The sequence below is a fragment of the Peromyscus leucopus genome, chromosome 5 (genome assembly GCF_004664715.2).
Source record: "Peromyscus leucopus breed LL Stock chromosome 5, UCI_PerLeu_2.1, whole genome shotgun sequence".
Lineage (NCBI taxonomy): Eukaryota > Metazoa > Chordata > Mammalia > Rodentia > Cricetidae > Peromyscus > Peromyscus leucopus.
In genome coordinates this window covers 115298056-115313958 of record NC_051067.1, presented here as the reverse complement: position 1 = coordinate 115313958, position 15903 = coordinate 115298056, and the positions used below count along the sequence as shown (strand labels likewise).

Sequence of the window (15903 nt, the reverse complement as noted above, 5' to 3'; positions counted from 1 at the left end):
CATAGCAAGAGTGTGGCGGTGGTGGCACACGCCTTTAATCCCATAAGATCTCTGTGTGTTCAGGGATACAGTCAGCATTGGAGACATATACCTTTAAGACCTAGGGGGCTGTACATTCAGACAGTGACGAGGCAGTCATGTGTTTGGGTTTACAACCAATGAGAAGGCAGAACAACATACTTTAAAAAAACTAACCGACAGGAAGTAGGTCTCTTTTCGCGAAGCTGGGACAGCAGAAGGAAGGGTGAGATTTAGCTCTGAGCTCTGACCTCTTGGCTTTCTCTTTTACATTGTTTCTGTGTTTCTTATTTAATAAGACGGTTGGTTACATCAACATCAGATGTGGTGGTATTGTGTTTTCCAAAATATTGTGTATTCTAATAAATTTATCTGGGGTCAGAGAACAGGCAGCCACTAGATACAAAGGCTAGAAAATGGTGGCAGTCACACCTTTAATCCTAGCATTCCAGAGATAGAAATTCCTCTGGATCTCTGTGAGTTCAAGGCCACATTGGAAATAGCCAAGCATGGTGACATGCCTTTAATCCCAGAAGGCCAGCCTTTAATCCCAGGGAGTGGTGGTAGAAAGCAGGAAGATATATAAGGCGTGAGGACCAGAAACTAGCGGCATTTGGCTGGTTAGGCATTTGGCTGGTTAAGTATTTGGCTGGTTAAGCATGTGGCTGGTTAAGCATTCAGGCTTTTGAGCAGTAATTCAGCTGAGACCCATTCCGGATGAGGACTCAGAGGCCTCCAGTCTGAGGAGACAAGACCAGCTGAGGATCCAGCGAGGTGAGATAGCTGTGGCTTGTCCTGTCCCTCTGATCTACCAGCATGGACCCCAATAACTCACCTAAGGTTTGATTTTATTAATAAGAACTTTTAAGATTGCTGCTACATCTGGCGCCCAACGTTCGTGGTACGAATTCATGAAAAAGCTGTTTGCCTGTGGCCTTGTGAGCTCAGGCCCAAGCTATACTCAGGTGGTTGTGGTGGCGCACACCGGTAGGATTTGCTGAAGGAGACAGAGGCAGGAGGATCCTGAGTTTGAGGCCGGCCTAGGAGGCTTGAGAGAAGCTTTGGCCTGGACTGAGCCACAAACAGTGGTGGGACCATGGAAGCAGTGGCTACTGCTCCACGTTGCCAGTTCCTTCTCATCATGTTGGTGACTGCGGTGATGCTGCTACCTGGAACGAAGGGTTTACTGCTGCTGGTTCAGAGAAGAATTGCCAGGACCATCGTGTTACAAGAAAGCATCGGCAAAGGTCAGTTTGGAAAAGTTTGGCAAGACAAATGGTGGGGAGAAACTGCTGTGAAGATTTCCTGTACTAGGGAAGAATGTTCATGGTTCCGAGAGACAGACATTTATCAGACTGTGATTGCTCCAAACCACAGAGGAGGCAAAAAAAAAAAAAAAAAGTCTGCAGGAAACCATGACCACGCCTAATAGTGACTTTGAAATCTTCAAAAAGATGACAGGATCCCACAACGATGATTCCACATGGACTATGATAAAGCCATTAAGCCGATTAACACCATGGAAAAATCGACTTTGGACTACAAACTGGTCAGGACAATTTGAGGGGACTAGCTGAGATGATACAGCCTGACAGACTACTCGAACAAGGACTTGAAACAAGCCCTGAACTTTCCTATTATGCAGAGACTGGACAAATGATACAGGACTTGATGATTAACCCAAAATTTTCTTTTCAAGATTCCCTAAAGATATCTTTACCCCTAGAAAGCAAAAAGAAAAAGAGAATATAGATATGAGATAGATCATCGAATCTACTCTGAGAAAAAAGATTAAGAAATAATAGGATAAATAGGTAGATCATTGAATCTACACTGAAGAAAAGGGGAAGATATAAAAATGACAAAAGGTAGACTACTGAATGTATTATGAAAAGAAAAAAGAGAATATGGATATGATAAGATAAAAAGGGAGATTATGGAATCTACTTTTAAAAAGGAACTACTTGCTTTAAATAAGATAAGTAATGAAAATTTTTTGGTCTGAGTTTTTCAGATGTTACTGGACTGGACATTGTTAATATATATAATGGAGTTTTTATCTGAATCTGTCAAATGTTAATGGACTAGACATCATTAATGTAATTTTTGGCTGTATATATTGTATATGCTTATTGGATAGTTTTTCTTGTATTAGTTATAAGCTTTTTTAATTTTAGACAAAAAGAGAGGAGATGTGGTGGTATTGTGTTTTCCAAAATATTGTGTATTCTAATAAATTTATCTGGGGTCAGAGAACAGGCAGCCACTAGATACAAAGGCTAGAAAATGGTGGCAGTCACACCTTTAATCCTAGCATTCCAGAGATAGAAATTCCTCTGGATCTCTGTGAGTTCAAGGCCACATTGGAAATAGCCAAGCATGGTGACATGCCTTTAATCCCAGAAGGCCAGCCTTTAATCCCAGGGAGTGGTGGTAGAAAGCAGGAAGATATATAAGGCGTGAGGACCAGAAACTAGCGGCATTTGGCTGGTTAGGCATTTGGCTGGTTAAGTATTTGGCTGGTTAAGCATGTGGCTGGTTAAGCATTCAGGCTTTTGAGCAGTAATTCAGCTGAGACCCATTCCGGATGAGGACTCAGAGGCCTCCAGTCTGAGGAGACAAGACCAGCTGAGGATCCAGCGAGGTGAGATAGCTGTGGCTTGTCCTGTCCCTCTGATCTACCAGCATGGACCCCAATAACTCACCTAAGGTTTGATTTTATTAATAAGAACTTTTAAGATTGCTGCTACAGTTAAGAGCCCTCAATACTTTTCCAGGGACACAGGTTTGGTTCCTAACACCCATGTGAAGAAGCTCATAGCTGACTGTAATTCCAGCTCTAAAGGGTCTAACACCATCTTCCAGATTCTGCAGGTACCTGGACACACTTGGAATGAACTCACATAGACAGACAGACAGACAGACAGACAGACAGAAAACAGACAGATGATACACACACACACACACACACACACACACAGCGAGAGAGAGAGAGAGAGAGAGAGAGAGAGAGAGAGAGAGAGAGAGAGAGAGATACCATATACATAAAAAGTTTAAATCCTTAAAAACACAATTAATCAAAAGAAATAATGCAGCTATTACATTGAAACACAAGGTTAGAAAACATGAAAGGGATGTCAGACAACATAAAGACTATGCTGGTGTCTGGGCTTGTCTCTGGGGAAGATTATGCAACCTGTGGTTTTGACGTGATGATGTTTAAGACTACAAGGATCAAACTTGTAGTAACTAGGTCTATGTACTTTGCAAAACAAGTCAAGTGACATGGTCAAGATCTGTTCCACTGAAAAGGCTGGAGAAGTTCATGAACAGAGTCTGGCACACTATGATGATTGTTGAATAGACGATTGGACAAAGTCATTAAAATTAATATATGACATTTATGGTAATAACTGTACACTCACATAATGGATAAAAATCATAATATGTCAAGTACTTGGAAATTGCATATAAACCTATGCTAGTGTGATAAAATAATTAACATCTGTATTGTGTTTTCATTGTGAGTTTCCTATAGTAAGTCATAATTGTGTTTGAATTTGAGTATGCTATATTATGTATGACAGTACAGACAATAGATCAGGAAAACAAGCAGATTAATAAGAATGTTGATATATTTTTATATTTCTGCACTGTCCACATGAAATGTTTTTTAAAGAATTTTAAAGAAGCTGAATTGTGTAAGGATCTATACTTCAAAAAGATGTCTTCTGGATATGACATGACTTTTGAACTCATGAACACACTGCAGCTGGAATTTCCTGTATTAGATAGTATAAGATTGGGCCCATCGGGCTAGAGAGATGGCTCAGAAGTTAAGAGCAGTGGCTGCTCTTCCAGAGGTCCTGAGTTCAATTCCCAGCAACTACATGATGGCTCACAACCATCTGTAATGAGATCTGGTGCCCTTTTCTGACCTGAAGGGACACATACAGGCACGACACTGTATATATAATAAACAAATGTTAAATAAAAAAGATTGGGTCCATCAACATTTCTTCAAGGATAGGAGAGGGACTCATGACCCACCTCATCCCTGAGGGACTATGACCATTATTGGTTGTTGAGGAAAAAGTGACATTCTTCAATTCTTCATTGGTGTATTTATTGATAAAGTTTCCCATTCTCCAGTAAACAGCCTCTCACTCATGCAGGCACAGGCACACCCAATTAAACTCATTGGGAAACACAAACACACACACACACACACACACACACACACACACACACTCACTCACTCACATGAGTAAGGAGCGAGTAGGAGGGAACATTGCTAGGAAGAAGGGTTTGAACAGAAGAAAGAAAGGTATACAGACAAGGTAATGGATAGAAATGACTAAAATTAATTATATATGTATATAAAACTGTTAAATAATAAATAAATGAAATTTAAATGAAGATTATTTTAAAAAGAAGTTGAACTGGTGCAGGAATATTTCTGTCACTGGTTCTATGAAAGCCAGGAATAAAATAGGTGAAAATGTTGATATTTTTCTGTGTTCTGCTCTGATAGAAAATAGGTAATGCCATCCTGTCTCTTGCTGCCTTCTACACTTTCTTGCTGCCTTCATATTCCTCTGGAGGGAGTGTGCTTGCTGGTTGGCTTGTCATTGTGTACTCCTAGTCATCTCCATATAACTGAGCATATCTAATCGTGTATGAATATTTGGAAACATCATTTTCCTGTAAATTGTTCCAAAGACTTGAAATGAGTAATCTGAGACAACTTTAGATTTAATTATTACATCATTTCTGTCCTGATATTGTACAGATGATAGAAGAAAAACTATGTTATCATTGGGCTTGATTCTTAGAGTGTTTATACTGTTAAATGATGTTCCTAAGCATGACTGATAAGTCCTTTTCTCCATGGTATATTTATAAAGGTAGATTTCATGAAAACCAAATGTGGTTACTTACACTGTAGCCTTTGTCATCATCTTCTAAAATTACCCTAGGAGACATTTGTTGTGGGATATTACATGTTTTACATTTGTTTATTCTGTGGACATTTGTTTAATGATGCAAAGATGTGTTGCATTCTTTTATGTCACAGTTGTTTAACTCTGTGAAGCTGTTCTACTATGCCTGTCTGACATACCTGATTGGTCTAATAAAGAGCTGAATAGCCAATAGCAAGGCAGGAGAAAAGGGAGGTAGGGCTGGAAGGCAGAGAGAATAAATAGGAGAAAATTGGGGCAAAAAGGAAGAAGGAATGAGAAAAGGAGAGAGGACATCAGGGGCCTGCCACCCAGCTACACAGCAAGCCACAGAGTAAGAAGTAATGAGAGATATGCAGAAATAGATAAAGGTAAAAGCCCAGAGGCAAAAGATAGATAAGGTAATTTAAGAGAAGATGGCTAGAAACAAGCCAATCTAAGGCCAGGCATTCATAAGAAAGAATAAGCCTCCATGTGATTTATTTGGGAGCTGGGTGGCAGGTCTCCCAAAGAGTAAAGAGCAGAAAGCCAAAGAGTAAAGAAAAAAAATAACAGACATTAATGAAGAAAAAGGAAGAAAACTGATGTATTTGTATTTGTTAATGGATCTTGATGTATAAGTCTGTGTATGTGTGTTTTTATGTGTGTGCATCTCTGTCACTGTCCATCTGTCACCCTGTCTTCTGTCTCTCTCTGTGTCTCTATCTCTGTCTCTCTTTGTGTGCTTATGCATGTGCATATGCATGTGCACGTGTGTGTGTGTGTGTGTGCGCACACGTGTGTGTGTGTGTGTGTGTGTGTGTGTGTGTGTGTGTGTGTGTGTGTAAGTAATGTTTTTATGTGTTTGGGTGGCTGTGGACAGGGGTCAACACAATCACATTCTTCAATGCTGTCAACCTTAGTTTTTGAGACAGGGTCTTTCCTTGAAGCTGGAACTTATCAATTATGCTAGACTAATTGGCCAATGAAGTCCAAGGCTCTGCCTACCTCTGGCCCCAGCATTTCACTGCACTGGGCTTATTGATGTATATGACATGCCTGGCTTTTCACATGGGTGCTAGGGATCTGAATTCAGTTTGTCAGGGTTGCATGGCAGGCACGTCGCCAGTTTTTCTATCTCCCTAGCTGAAGTGTCTGATTTTTATAACCTTGATTTATACACACAATAGATTACAAATCTAATGCATTTATAAGTGATGCACAACAAATAACGAGAAGAATAACTGCAAATGAACATCCTAGAACACTCTTCCTGAAGTTGTAAAGACACAGTTTGAAGGAAGATATTAGGCCAGGAGAAACAGTGGGTTGTGTTCATTTAGGAGACATTTATAGAAAAGTAATTTCCTTCTAAGATTCCCTTTTATTAAAAAATAAATAAAAACATACTACTTTTTTCAACTAGAGGAGCTAGTCTGAATTTTGGAAAGTAACAAACATATTTTCTTTCCAATTTATTGAAATCTATCTACAATTTGAAATTAATTCTATCATTTTGAACTTCCAGTTTAACCTTCAGCACCAGAGATTAATTCAGGCTCAAGATTGATTTGCAAGTAAATGCACATGGGTAAAATATCTAAGTTTCACATTTGTAACAGTTTATTTGAGAGGTGGGCTGGGAACGATCAGTAGGATAAGTGAATCATTAAATTAAAATAAATATTGTTAATAGATGTGATTAAAATTTTAAACAAATGAACCAAATGGTATGTGAGTTCACACCCATGTATCTCTAATGAACACAGACACCAATTATTGACCATAAATTTGTGTCAAGAAAGTGAATACATAACACATTGAAACTTACAGGTTTTGAGTGTACAAACAAATCATGCAGTTAACTAATTGTATGCAAACCCAGAAAAGTAGGCTTCTTGAATCTGGGCCAGACAGATGGCTCAGTGGCTTAGAGCACTTGTTGCTCTAGCAGAGGACCTGGGTTTAATTTCCAGAACCCACATGGTGGCTCACAAACAGCTATAACTCCAGTCCCAGGGTATCTAAGGTCCTCTTCTAGCCTCTGCAAGCACCAAGCGTGTACATGGTACACATGCATAAATGCAGACAAAACACTCATACATTTAATAGAGTAAATAAACCTGAAAAGAGGGCCTAAATCAAAAGAGACCGCTCTCCATGATACTATGAGTTTCACCATCAGCAAAGGAGAGTGGTCTAGACTGTGTGTCTCCAGCTTCACCAAGTCGTCTTTGTACATGCATGCTCATGCATATTTAAAGGCGTGGTGACAGCTGTGGGCAGAAGCAGCTAAGCTACAACAGTCTAAAACCCTGGAATGAGTCACAAACTTTGCTACTTTTCTAACCTGTTCCTGAGTGTCTGGACCCCAATGAACAGTTTGTAAAGGTCTCGAAGACACCATGAAATAACACAAACAGCTCTATAATGAATTGGAAATCAATAAAGCATTAAAAATGCAAATACATTCTTGTTAATATGATATAATTGTGAGGAACTTTTAGGCATTCAATTACCATTTAACACAAAAGCCTGTAAGGATTTAATTAGGAATCCTTCACCTAATTGAGGTCAAGATTGTTAGCAGTGAATGTCTAATTAGCTTGCTTACAGCAGCTATCTTCTTTGAAACCTCCCTCAGCAGAATTCTTCCTCTACCATATACTTGTTGAAGGACTGAAAACATTGAAGTCCAAATGTAGGCATCGCTCTGAGTTATGGAAGGAGACATTCCAAAACCGCTGGAAGCGTCCAGACAAGTAAACCTTTTTATTTGTTTTGAGGCTTTTCACCTTAAGGAAACATGCTCCCACTTTCCTTTGGCACCTCTGAATTGCTGGCATGATGGATCTTAATACTGTCCTGGGCAGTAGGGCCATTATGAAGTAGGATAAGTGGTACCCAATGTATGGCTTAGTTTTGCATTGCTATGATGATAACTCTTGACAGAAACAAACAAGGAAATACCTATTTGGGATCAAGCTTTCAGAGGGTTTAAGTCCATCATGATGGGGGAAGTGCAGCAGAGAGGTTCTTACCACAGCACCAGGGGCATGTGACATAGGCCATTCACATCACAGTGGATCAGGAAGCAGAAAGAGGGTCAGGATCCAGGGTTCAGGTATAAGCTCAAAGTTATGTACCTCGTGGTCTAATTCTTCCAGATATATCTCCACTTGTAATGCTTCCATGGCCTCCCACAATAGCACAGCTAGAAATAAACGTTCAAAACAGAATCCTCCTGTGGGGAATTCTTCAGTTTACGTCACTGATCACAGCACTGGTAACAGCTGATCTGATAACTGAGAGTAGTTGCTAAGTAAAACAGATTGACAGAGTATAAAATCAGTAAGTAATAGATGTGTACATGCTGGGCTAAGGGAAAATTCTCATCCCAGATAGTATGGGACAAGATGGCAGGATGCTTCATCATGATACTTAGAAGATGATATGTAATTTAAGCCCAAGACTTACTTATTCTGAAATTTTCCATTTAATGCTTGAGATTGAAAATATTTTAATGGAAGACATGGAAATAGAAATCACAACTAAAGGAGGCCTTCTCTTAGGTCTGTACTTGAGAAAATAGTGCTGTGGTGTATGGATTTGACTCTATATTATGGTTCTATAATGTCATGGGGAAATGGATGATGGGTAATTGGAAACACTAATTATTCTTTATAACTTTTGGGGGTAGTAGTATTAGAAAATACAGAACCGCCCAAGGGCAATGCCATGTTTCCATGTTAAATACCTGAGGATTTTACCACTGATATTTGCAATATGCTGAGAAAATCTGGCCTGGAAACTGCCTCCCAAATCTGCAATCCATAATATCTGAAGACAGCGTTCTACAGGAACACATATTGGGAACAGTTAGCATAGAGAAAATGCCCATTTCTTAATTACATCTAGCATCAGGAACTCAAACTAGAAATGTATATCACAGACAGCCCGAGGGCTTCACTGAAGGCTGCCTAGAACTGGTCACTCAGTTCAGTGCACTCCAGGCTTCATAACTTTTGTTCGAGTTCCCTCCCTTTCTTTATGTGCATATTTTTCCTTTTAATTTTAATTTTGAAATTGATTTTTTTTTCAAGAACACAGATGATACATTGATTTTTTTTTTTTAATCTTGGTTATAAATTGTCAAGTTCATGGTCTGTGTATCTGGAAGCATGATCACCTGCCCAACACAAACCATCCCTCTTCCATCCAAGACCACCCTCTGTCTAGATTGCTTGCTGTTCTGTTCTTTGAACACACCAAGTTCTCCCACAGCCCACAGCTTCATCACAGGCTATTTCCTTCACATAGACTGTTTCCCTCTTCTCTATTGCTTTTTAATCCCATATCTAGCCATTGTACAAGAGTCAATTCATATGGGCACTTTAAGATCTAAGATACTAGATACTACTGACTTAAAGCAAGGAGGTTCTCAGAAAGTCTAAAGATTTCCACACTAGAAAGAAAAACAGAATGTCAAATCTCTCAAGTCTGGATACACAAAGTGTGCTCAGTGCATACACACCTCATGTATCCCCCAGGACTACAATGGGAATGGCTGCATTGAGTCATCCCAGGGTCATAGGTCAGGTAAAGAGAGATTTCATCCAAGCAGACTAATACAGTCATCTGTCACCCTTTGCACCTAAGGGTGGAGCTCAACCCCTAACAATCATCATTAGGATTATGCAGAAAGCTGTGTTATGCACATTCTCACATCTTAGTTGTTAGTATACAATCTGCTGTATTAGAACTGCATGCCCTTCAGTAATGGTTTTATACTTGGCTCATTTTATACTCCAATTGCCAGCTTTGTTACCAGCTACATAAAGGAATATTTTGATTAATCCTGAACTCTGTGAATTAGCTTGGAGACACTGCCCTGCCTTTCATTTTCCATTTCCTGTCAGTTGGACCACTGTTGTTTTATTTAAGGTCATGAAGTTGGCAAGGAAGGCATAAGAAAGCCAATAGTCAAACCATTGCCAAAGAAGTAAAAATAAAATGGTGTCATGAAGTTATTTCATTCATTCATTAAACACTTAACTACTTAGCAGTCTTGTTGGAGGCAGGCATGCCAGGGACTACACTCTGAACTTTGAATGCCAAGTGTGAATATTTAGCTCTGTTCCTCCTTGTAACTGACATTGTGTGATAAACCAAGTGATTTATCACCTGTTCCACTCTTAGCTTCTCCACCTGCTTTTCAAGGTTCTCACTTGGTAGCTACTACATGGATCACATATTTTTATGTATAAGGATTAAAGTGAGCAGTGCTCTTTATTATATATTTAAAAATAACATTTACCTACTGATCTTGCTATTCATATGAATATATTCAAAACAAAGGTTTGATTGTCAAGTGCATTTAAAACTTGATCTTAAATTTGTCGGAATAGAAAATTAAGGTATGAGAAAAATGTTAAAAAAATATTTTTAAGTATTTTATTTCTTGGTGTCTTTCCCATTATTCATCTCCATCCCATTCATTTCCCCATCCATTCATATCTATCACTGCCCTTGCAACCTCACCCCACCCCACAAAATATAATAAAATAAAATTTATGAGAAAGAAAAGAAAAAGAGAGAGAAGGAAAAATCAGTCTTGTCATGGAAGCTGTAGTGTAACATGGACACAGTGAGTAACACAGTAAACCCTTTTATCCATATATTTTTACTTGTAAGTGCTCATTGCAAAGAGTTGTTGGTCTGGTTCGAGGTCTCTGGTTTCTGCTACACTATCGATGCTGGGCCCTCACTGGGACTCTTCTTGGATGTCCTGCTGTTGTCCTGTGTTGCAGAAATCCTGTAGCTTTGCGTCTGCAGTACTGGTCCCTTCACGCGCTCCAACAGGTCACAGTTGGGGTGAATATTGAGGTAGGCCAACTCATAACCCTGGTTCTGGGCCTGGTTAGTTGTGTGAGGGAGAGCTGCCACTGCCTACAATAAAAAGGAGATCTTTTGTTTGTTTGTTTGTTTGTTTGTTTGTTTGTTTGTTTGTTTGTTTTTCAAGACAGGGTTTCTCTGTGTAATTTTGGTGCCTGTCCTGGATCTCGCTCTGTAGACCAGGCTGGTCTGGAACTCACAGAGATCCACCTACCTCTGCCTTCCGAGCGTTGGGATTAAAGGCTTGCACCACTGCCGCTGGTTTAAAAGGAGATTTTTAAACTGTATGTGCTGGTACATACCCATTATCCCACCACTCAGAAGGCTATGGCAGGAGAATCTTGAGTTCAATACCAGTTGTCTACAGAATAAAACAGATTCTTCTTAGAAATTAGAAAAAGCAAATTAACTACAAAAGTATAGGTATCTGTTTATTAAAATGAAAAATGGTTTGGAAATCTATTCAAAACAGCCCTTAAATTGCCTGATGAAGTACCTAAGGATTCATTTATAACAATAAAAATGCCAAAGTAATGGTCATAAAAGAGACCGGGATTTCTCTAGGCAGTGGTGACTTCCCTTCTGGGTCACTTGCCTCTGTGCATCAATTAAATGGTACCTGCTTTTCATTAGGCGTTTTTCTGAAGGTGTCTCTTTCAGTAAACATTTTAGGTCTATTACATAAAATATGAAAAGGAAACTAAGTTTAGGAAAGGGAACACAAACACTATTTTGTGTCACAAAAATAAATTCATTTAGTTTCAGCCATTTCAGTGTATCTTGTCTATAACAGTGATGTGTAACTGATGTCACAATTCTAGAAGTATATCACAGAAAGTAGAGAAAAAAATCAGGAGCCAGCACTCTGGTTATCTGGAGAGAAACATGAGTTTAAAATGCTTTACACAGAGCAGCAATATCAGGTAAAAATAAATCACACAGCTCCAATCAGTTGCCTCATATTTCAGCAGATATTTATGTCTCTATGTTGGGAAACTACAAACACATTTTGAAAATGATGAATTAGTAGTTTCTTTTCATTGAGTTGATATATAGTCAATTTCTTCTATTATTTGCATATGAGCTCTTTCATTATAAAGCTAATTAAAAGATGCTAAAATAGTCTATTATTAATTTTCATTAAAATCATAATATATAAATTATAGTAGATTTAATGAGATCAAATTTTCATATTTTTGCATTTTAATTTTGAAACAATAATTATTTGATTTTTTTATTTTGCTCTAAAACCTAATTATGATTCAGTCTTTATTCACTGTGCTTATGCTTTCAACTATCTTTCTTTTCCAAATTCTTCCAGAACAGGAGAAAATAAAAGAATTAGGGAGATGGCTCAGCTGTTAAAATACTTGCTGCACAATCCTGAGGCTCTGGTATGGTAATGTGTGCTTGTGACATTGGAGCTGGGGAGGCAGAGACAGGAGAATTAATTATGTCTGATGGTTCCTCCAACTCATGTTCAGCTATCTTTGTAATATAGCCCAGGCCTGCTCATGGAATATTGCCACTCACAGTGGGCTGGGCTCTCTTACGCCAATTATCAGTCATAACAACCCCTACAGACATGCCCACAGACAATCTGATCTAGGCAATCCTTCAACTGAGACCCTCTTCTCAGGTGGAGACCTCCCTTCTCAGGTGATTCTAGGCTGTGCCATTTTGACAGTTGAAACTAGCTGCAACATACACTGTTTTCTCTCAGCATAAAACATTATTTTTTTTTTGCTTTATCTATGTGACAGATCTTCAACAGGTATGCACTTTTCAATTTTAAAGGAAGTTAGACATAAAAGAACTTTAGAGAGTCTACAAAAACTATAAATGCTTGTGGCACTACCAAAAGGAACCAAATGACATCAGAGTCACCCCGCTGTCTGATCCTGCAATGATAGGTGACTATTGTCTGCAAAGCTTTCAGATGTATCCTGACTTCATCCTTTGGAAGTGTGTTTCCTTCCTGCCCTGTTTGAAAGCATGACAAATAGAGGGAAGGAGTATTTACAGTGAACGTTCTTTACAATGCCAGAGATCCTGTTTCTGTGAAATTCCAAGCATTTGTTCACCAGTTTATAGCACCTTTTGGCCACAGCAAACAAGGTTATGGCAAAATGCCAGCCCTTAAGCCACAACAAATAATTTAAAGTTATGAGGAGCAAAGAAGAGCTGAAGGGAAGTCAAGGAAGATAAATGAAGTGTGAGAGGCCCCCCAGATGGCTAGAGGCTGAGGATGACAGGAGAGTGAACAGGCAGGGAATATCTCTGGCTTCTCATTGAAGAATATTTTAAGAACGTGGATGTCAGCTGTTGTATTTAATGTGGTATTTGTTCTTCCCCTATGTGCATCATTATTGTCCTTGCCCAAATCCTAAGGGCTTGACTGAACCTACCATACACACAGTTGCTATGAACAGTATATTCTGGTTAGGATTTGTAGCATTGATTCAAACCTAAACATACTCAGGGAAAATGAATCTCAGTTGGGGAATTGCCTTCATTGGATTGGTCTGTGGAGCATTTTATTCATCACTAATTGATGTGGGGGGCCCCAGCCCACTGTGGGCAATGCCATTCCTAGGCAGATGGCTATCAGTTGTATAAGGAAGGTAGCTAAACAAGCCAGATGATGCAAGTTAATAAGCAGTTCCTGCTTGAGTTCCTGCCAGGACTTCCTTTAGTGATGGACTATGATCAGGACTTGTAAGTCAAATATCATCCCCCACCCTATCTCCCACACACACACCAAGTTGCTTTTGGTCACAGGTTATTACAGCAATGCGAGACAAGCTAGAACACAAGGTTTGATTGTGTTTTAATTACTCTGTTCATGAGAAATATTTCTGAGTTTATACTGTAAAGCACCCACAGTAGAATAACCAGTGAATGAGATGACAGAAACACATATAATGCGACTGATGAGGCAGAATTGACCATGACTATCATTGCTACTCAGGAAGTAACAGATTTGGGAAAGTATATTGAACTTGCAAAAAATGATTGGGTTTTGGGTTGCAAACCAGCTTTTCTGGCAGGAAATCATCAGTTGGCATTTAGGGTCTAGAGGAAGTGGTTAACAGAAGAATCATTTATATGATAAAATAGGGCCGTCAAAATTAAAATGAGACTGTCTGTGGTTCCTGGCAGCCTGGATGACAGAACAGAAGGGAGTTGACTAGAAGCCAAGGCTGTGGGAGCAGCAGCTAAAGAGCAGCATGGGACTCTATCACCTAATAGCCAAGACACTGGTAAGTTGGCCAGAGGTGGCTGTGGAAGGGAGGCAGAAGTCTAGAGGCTGTAGAGAGGAAGAGGATGTCAAAGGGGAAAGGCTAATGCTTAGTGAGCTGTGAACATGGCCACTAACTTCATCATCTCCTTGTCATTCACAGTTATTTGCAAACCATCCCTTTCCTCTATTCATACTTAGTAACCTCATGATCTGCTCCAGTTCCAGCCCCTTGTCCTAGGAAGGACCATGGGCTTTAAAATGGGCTATGGGACTAATGTCAAGGCCAAGGACAAAGTCAACCTTAACTCTTGACAAAGACACTCTATTTGACAGAACTTCGTTTAGATTTTTTGAGTCTTCTTCTTGGTTGGACTTGATCTCAGCCTTCCCTGCTGTTTCATTCTTGTGTAACCTGCATTACTCATTCACTAAGAGCATGTAGTGAGAATTTTCCCACCTTTGATATCTGATTACTCTTCATCTATGATGAAGTTATTCATCCCTGTCTTTAAGGTGTAAGTATATCTTAGTAAGTTATGTGTTAGTTATTTTTGTATTGCTGTAGTCAAAATATCTGATATAAACAACTTAAGAGGAAAAGATATATTTTGGTTCATGGTTTCAAAGTGTTTAGTAAATGTTTGCTTCATTCTGTGACTTTTGACAGAACATCATGGTGGCAAAAATCACATGGTGGAAGGTTTTCCTACATCACGGTATACTGGAAACAGAAAGAGAAGTACAGGAAGAAGTCAAAGCTACATACAACACAAGGAAATACCCATAGTGAACCACTTCCTCCAACTAGTCCCCGCCTCTGACTTTTCACTACTTCTCAATAATAATGTCATATTAATACCCATCAATAAATTAATTCATTCAATAAATCGAAGTTCTTATTATTTATCTTTGGAAACACCATTTCAGACACCCAGAAGTGAGTTATACTAACCCTGTCAGCATTTCTAAACCAAGTCAAGTTGACAATGAAGATCACCACCATGGTTATTTGGTAAGATCTGCCTACTCTTACTGCTTGTTTGTAGTAGTTTTCCATCTGCAGAATGCCCCTCTCTGTTGCTTAGTTGTCAATCTCCACTTATTATTTTTGTATTCAAAGTTGAGTCTAACTGTTCTACCCTACTAGGATACCCCTATTGAATTAGATTTGGATAAAAATCATCCTTATTGCCAGGCAGTGGTGGCACACACCTTTAATCCCAGCACTCGGGAGGCAGGGGCAGATGGATCTCTGAGTTTGAGATCAGCCTGATCTACAGAGTGAGATCCAGGACAGCAAGGGCTACACAGCAAAACCCTGTCTTGAAAAACAACAAAAAAATCCTTATTTTAACATACAACAAAATCTTTTTTGTCTAACACCCTTCATAAGAGCATCCATTCTTTATACCAGATCAACCCATGTTTAGCATTCTCTCTCTCCCCATCTCTCTTCAGAAAATAAGGAATGTTCCTCTACTTACTGTTACTGGACTGGACATTGTTAATATATTAATGGAGTTTTTTGTCTGAATCTGTCAAATGTTAATGGACTAGACATCGTTAATGTAATCTTGACTGTGTATATTGTATATACTTATTGGATATAATTTTTCTTGTATTAGTTATAAGCTTTTTTAAATTTTAGACAAAAAAGGGGAAATGTGGTGGTATTGTGTTCCCCAAAATATTGTACACCCTAATAAACTTATCTGGGTCAGAGACAGAACAGCCACTAGATACAAAAATGGTGGCACTCACACCTTTAACCATAGCACTCCAGAGGTAGAAATCCCTCTGGATCTC

General features: G+C 39.1%; 1 long non-coding RNA gene across 1 annotated transcript; it reads left to right on the top strand.

Moving 5' to 3' along the window:
• The first annotated feature begins 750 nt into the window (after positions 1-750).
• LOC119087968 lies at positions 751-14984 on the top strand. The gene is made up of 3 exons (XR_005091515.1): positions 751-792; positions 14016-14116; positions 14765-14984. It is a non-coding gene; the product is annotated as an uncharacterized LOC119087968 (long non-coding RNA).
• Positions 14985-15903: the final 919 nt, after the last annotated feature.